A 5,555-nucleotide genomic window follows, 5' to 3' on the forward strand; every position below is an offset into this window, starting at 1 on the left:
ACAAGATGCCTTTCACCTGTATGAAAAGTATGGTCACTGGTACATGCAGTGCCCCAGATTGTGAGAGGGATGTCCAACTGCCGCTTTAGGCCCAACATCCCCCAAGGGGTCCTGGATTGTGAGAGGGCGCAGGCTGGGCTGAGGGATGGCTCCCCCAACCCCCATGCACGAATTTTGTGCACCGGGCCTCTAGTCTACACTAATAAAAGAGAAAGATGCAAATTGACCGTACCTCTGCGACACCCAGCCTATCAGGAGTGGGTATGCAAATTAACCCAACAAAGATGGTGGGTTAATTTGCATACGCAGGCACCAAGTGGCTGGGGGCAGGGCGGCACCTAGCGGCCTGGGTCCCGGGTATGGGTGCCAAGCCCTCAGCCTCCCGGGACCATCACCGCCCCGGGAGGTGAGGGCGGCCGCTCCAAGCCACACCTGCAGGCTCCTGGGACCATCACCGGCCCCGGGAGATGAGGGCGGCTGCGCCAAGCTGTGGCCCTGTAGCTTGACAGCAGACAGCAGGGCCTGCTTGGCCGTAGCCGCAGCGACCCACGAGCAGGCAAGCAGGCCCGCAGGCAGCACCCAGCAAGGCCTGCTTGCCCATTGCCGTGGTGTGGAGCAGGCAGGCCCTGCAAAGAGCAGAGAACCATGGGGAGCAGGCCTAAGCCATCAGTAGGACATTCCCTGAGGGCTCCTGGATTGGAGAGGGTGCAGGTCGGGCTGAGGGACCCCCCCACTCCCCGTGCACAAATTTTGTGCACTGGGCCTCTAGTCTATATATATAAAAAGCCAGGGTCCGTAATGTCCAAAACTACCGAATGGAGGCTCGGGTGGGCGGGGACTTGTGGCAGTGGGGCGGGAGAGGCGGGTCCTGGGTAGCCACAGCAACTGGCCCTGAGGCGCCCTCCCTGAGCTGTTTCCCGCAAGGCCTGTGGGAAGATCCCTCCCTCGGAGCACTCCCGGCAGCAGTGAGTCCTGGGAGGGCAGTTAGGGACGACCAGATGGAAGGAGAGGGCAGTTAGGGGTGGCCAGGCTGGAAGAGGGGGCAGTTGGGGGTGAGCGGGGGGGGCAGTGGGCAACAATAAGGCTGGCAGGGGGGTACAGTTTGGGTGATCAGGCTGGCGGGGGGGGGCAGTTGAGGGAGATCAGGCCGGCGGGCGGGGGGGCAGTTTGGGGTGATCAGGCTGGCAGGCAGAGTGGTTAGGGGCTATCAGGCAGGAAGGTGAGCGGTTAGGAGCCAGTGGTCCCGGATTGCGTGAGGGATAACTGGCAGTCGGACATCCCTTGAGGGGTCCCAGATTGGAGACAGTGCGGGCCAGTCTGAGGGACCTGCCCCCCTCCCCTCGCCTGTGCATGAATTTCGTGCACCGGGCCTCTAGTTATTTATAAATTACCTAATTCTGATAGCAGGCTTCAGCATTTCCGGGGTGAAATAACAATGGTTTTAAAAACTAATCAAATGGCTTCAGTATTTTCCTTTTATTACTGTTTCATAGCTTTCAAGTTTTAATTGGTGTGTGTTTAGTATGCTAATTATTAGGAACTAGAGGCCTGGTGCACGTGCATGGGTGAGGTCCCTCGGCCTAGCCTTCCCGGGTCAGGCCGAAACTGGCTCTCCGACATCCCCCGAGAGGTCCCAGATTGCAAGAGGGCTCAGGCCAGGCTGAGGGACCCCACCGGTGCATGATCAGGGCCAGAGAAGGACCGCAGGAGGGCTCCAGGGCACATTCGGCCCATCTTGCCCAGTCCTGATGGGGCCAATTAGGGCTGGGAAGGGACTGCGACCTGTCCCAGCATGAGCGGCCCTGAGCGGGCAGCGTGTTCCATCAGTGGCCGGACTGGTGCACATGCATGGAGGTGAAATTGCCGGTGCCTGCTTTCCTGCAGGTCTGAGCCACTGAGCAGCCGGGGATGAGCTGGTGATCCTAACAGCTTACAGCCAGCCCGGTTGTCCCGCCACCCACCCTGATTCCCCCGTTCACCTTCACTGATCCATCAGAGCCTGCGGGCTGGCGGGGAGGGACCAAGAGGTCAGCAGTTTAGCCTGTTTGCCAGTCTCCAGTCCTGCCCCATCCCCACTCGCGGGCGGGGTGGGGAGGAACCGAGAAGTGGTCAATGCCACATCATGGCGACCGGTCGTTTGGTTGTGATGCCTCTTGGCTTTTTATTATTATGACTAGAGGCCCGGTGCACGAAATTCATGCACGTGCGGGGGGGGGGGGGGCGTCCCTCAGCCTAACCTGCACTCTTTCCAATCCGGGAGTCCTTGGGGGATGTCCAACTGGCAGTTGGACATCCCTCTCGCAATCCGGGACTTATGGCTCCTAACCGCTCACCGTCCTGCTTGCCTTAACCACTCTGCCTGCCTGCCTGGTCCCCCTAGTTGTCCACCCCTGCTGGCCTGGTCACCCTTAACTGCCCTCCCCTGCCAGCCTGGTCACCCCTATTAACTTTCTTTTTTAATCTTATCCCCTTCACACACAATTATATTTGACTTCCTTATTGACTTCTTCCTGTCACACAATTTTTCTCTCCTTTATGTAACACTTTTTCCTATTTATAAACTTTTCTTTCCTCCTTATTTCCTACTTCTATTCCATCATCCTTCTTCCCATCTTTCTCTTACCCTCCCTCCCTCCCCACATTCCTTCTTTCCTTTATCTTTACCCCTGCCCTCCCTCCCCTTTCCCTTCCTTCCCACCTTAATTTTTTTTCTTCACTTTCTCCCTCAGACCTGCTTTGCTCCCTCCCCCATTTCTTCCTTCTTCCTGTTCTCCTTTTAGGCTCTTACGGCTCCCTTTAAATCTTTTCTTTTCTCCCTCTTTCTCACTCATCCTATCTTTCCCATACATTGTTCTCTCCTTACTTCAACTGTTTTAATAGCTATCTATCTACCTGCCTAATTATTCACTATCATTTATCTTTTTTCTTTTCTGACTCCTACTTTTAAAATCTGTCCCCAGTACACAACTATACTTGATTTCCATTATAGCTCCTACAGTTCACTCATACATCCTCTTGCCTTCTTTAATTTTGCTATCTACTGACTCCTTTATAAAGTTCTTCCCTCCCCTCCTTCCCTTCTTTTTTTTTTTCCACCGAGAAATTTTATTGGTTTAAGATGAGCTGCATATGAGGTAGTAAAGCCGTCTGCAGGGGGAGGGGTGGGAGGCCGGGGGCGTGGCCAGGTCATCTGTCCAGAAGTTGTATCCCCATTCTTGGCATCTCTAGTAGGTAGGGAAAGGCTGGCGTCTCCACAGATCCCAGAGCAGATAAGGGGTGGGCGAGAGAGAATGGGTAAAACCAGAGAGAGAGAGAGAGAGAGAAACAGAATAGTCATATATATATATGTGTCTGAGAGAGAGAGAATGTATATGTCTCTATAGAGAAACAATAGTTGTGTATGAATTTATGAGAGAGAGAAACAGAATAGTTGTGTGTCTATGAGAGAGAGAGAGGATCTGAAAGATAGGGTTCTGGGTGTGTTTCTGTGTAAGAAATGGGGAGAGAAAAAGATTGAAAAGAAGGGAAAAAAGGGGAGACCGATCCCACCTTCCCCTTAGGGGACCCCCTTCTCCTTGCCATGTAGTCAGCAACCCCAGCACTGAGTCGGCTGGGGTAGGGCCACCCCGTTTGCCCTTCTCCATCTTGTGCTTCTCCCGTGTCTGGGGCTTGTCCTCTGGATGCCTTTGTCCTCTCATCAAGAGTCACCTCATGAGCCCCCATCCTGTGGCCCTGAGTGGTGAGATCAGTTGGAAGTGTCAGAATGAATGCTCCCTGGTCCTTCTGTTGGGGATGTCACTGAGGACGGGGTCACAGCCTCCTGCCAGCTGCCATTTGCCCTCCCCTGCCAGCCTGGTCACCCCTATTAACTTAATCTGGACTCCCCCGAAGTTATCTCCGTAGCCCCCTGGGCCCATCGAGTGTCAGAGTGATTCCACCTGGGAAGCAGGGTAGGATTTCCGTTGAGCCCGGGCATCCCCAGAAACATGTCTCCGGATTCTGAAAGATTGAAAGAGCCGCCAGAGCCTGCGGAGGAGGGGGTGTCGGGGAGCTGATGCGGCTGTGGCCCCCCTGGGTGACAGATATGGCAGTCTTGACGGCATAGATGTTTGCCTCCTCTTTAAACTTTCTGATATTTTTCTTATAGCGAATCCGCTTGTTGCCAAACCAGTTGGCGACCTGAGAGACGGTGATGCCACACTTCTTGGCAAGCTCCTCCTTAGCCTCCTCACTGAGATACGGGTTACTCAGGTGGGAATAGAAATGCTCATTTAGGACCTCGGTGGCCTGTTTGCTGAAGTTCAGGCGTTTCCGTCTGGCATCCAGGAACTGGGGAGCGCAGGATCATGACGGCCTCGCAGGTGGCCACTTCCGCCAGGGACCACTCCTAGGCCAGGCGGCGGGGCGTGCCTGTTCGTGACCCCCGGGCTGGGCAGCACCATGGATCCGCGTGCGCCCCCACCGGTGGTCACTTCTGCCAGGGGCCGCTCCTAGGCCAGGTGGCGGTGTACCTGTTTGTGATTCCCAGCCGGGGCGGTCTCCGGGCTGGGCAGCACCACGGGCCCGTGCACGCCCCCACAGGTAGCCACTCCCTCTGAGGGCTGCTCCTGGGCTGCGTCTGACTGGTCGTGACTATTAAGCATCTTACTGGTCATGATTAATTAGCATATCCTGGCTAATTAGCATATTCCTCTCATTATATAGGACTAGAGGCTAGTGCATAGCACTGGCAGGGTCCCTCGGCCTGGCCTGTGGGGATCGGGCCAAAACCACTCTCCAACATCCCCGAGGGGTCCTAGATTGAGAGAGGGTGCAGGCCAGGCCGAGGGACCCCACTGGTGCATGATCGGGGCCGGGGAGGGACCATGGGAGGTTGGCCAGCCAGGGAGGGACCATGGAAGGGCTCCAGGGCGTGTCCAGCCCATCTCACCAGTCCCGATTGGCCGGACCCCAGCAGCAAGTTAACCTAGCGGTTGGAGCGCCTGCCCCCCTGGTGGTCAGTGCACATCATAGCAACTGGTCGAACAAATGGTTGGACACTTAGCATATTATGCTTTTATTATATAGGATGGGGTATGTGTATCCAACTTCAGTGATAACTTCTAGCTAAGGTTTGAATTTAGATTTTACTGCCTCAATCTCACTGAAGTATGAGGTGCACGGAATCCATATATTTAGTTGCCTTCATAGTCACTTGAAAATTACTTTATTGGCAGCCAAAATGGAGGCTGTGTTCAGTCCTGAATGGCTACTTTCAGTAACTGGTACCTAGCACAGTTACTTGTGTGCATTCCACATTAGGAAGTGAGTCTTTTTAACTTATGTCACATCTTGGCTGTTAGAGATTTATGTTACACTAGGAGCCCAGTGTGCGATTTTTTTAAAAATATATTTTATTGATTTTTTACAGAGAGGAAGGGAGAGGGATAGAGAGCCAAAAACATCAATGAGAGAGAAATACCGATCAGCTGCTTCCTGCACACCCCCTACTGGGGATGTGCCTGCAACCAAGGTACATGCCCTTGACCGGAATCGAACCTGGGACCCTTCAGTCC

The 5,555-nt window shown here is 54.4% G+C and overlaps 1 pseudogene across 1 annotated transcript; it reads right to left on the reverse strand.

Moving 5' to 3' along the window:
• Positions 1 to 2,379: 2,379 nt before the first annotated feature.
• On the reverse strand, positions 2,380 to 4,655 carry LOC308242677 (pre-B-cell leukemia transcription factor 2-like; annotated as a pseudogene). Its single transcript has 2 exons — positions 4,512 to 4,655; positions 2,380 to 4,387 (listed from the first exon to the last, which is right to left on the reverse strand). The product of its transcript is annotated as a pre-B-cell leukemia transcription factor 2-like (transcript).
• Between the last annotated feature and the right edge of the window lie 900 nt (positions 4,656 to 5,555).

This window comes from Plecotus auritus (genome assembly GCF_963455305.1).
Source record: "Plecotus auritus genome assembly, chromosome: 2".
Lineage (NCBI taxonomy): Eukaryota > Metazoa > Chordata > Mammalia > Chiroptera > Vespertilionidae > Plecotus > Plecotus auritus.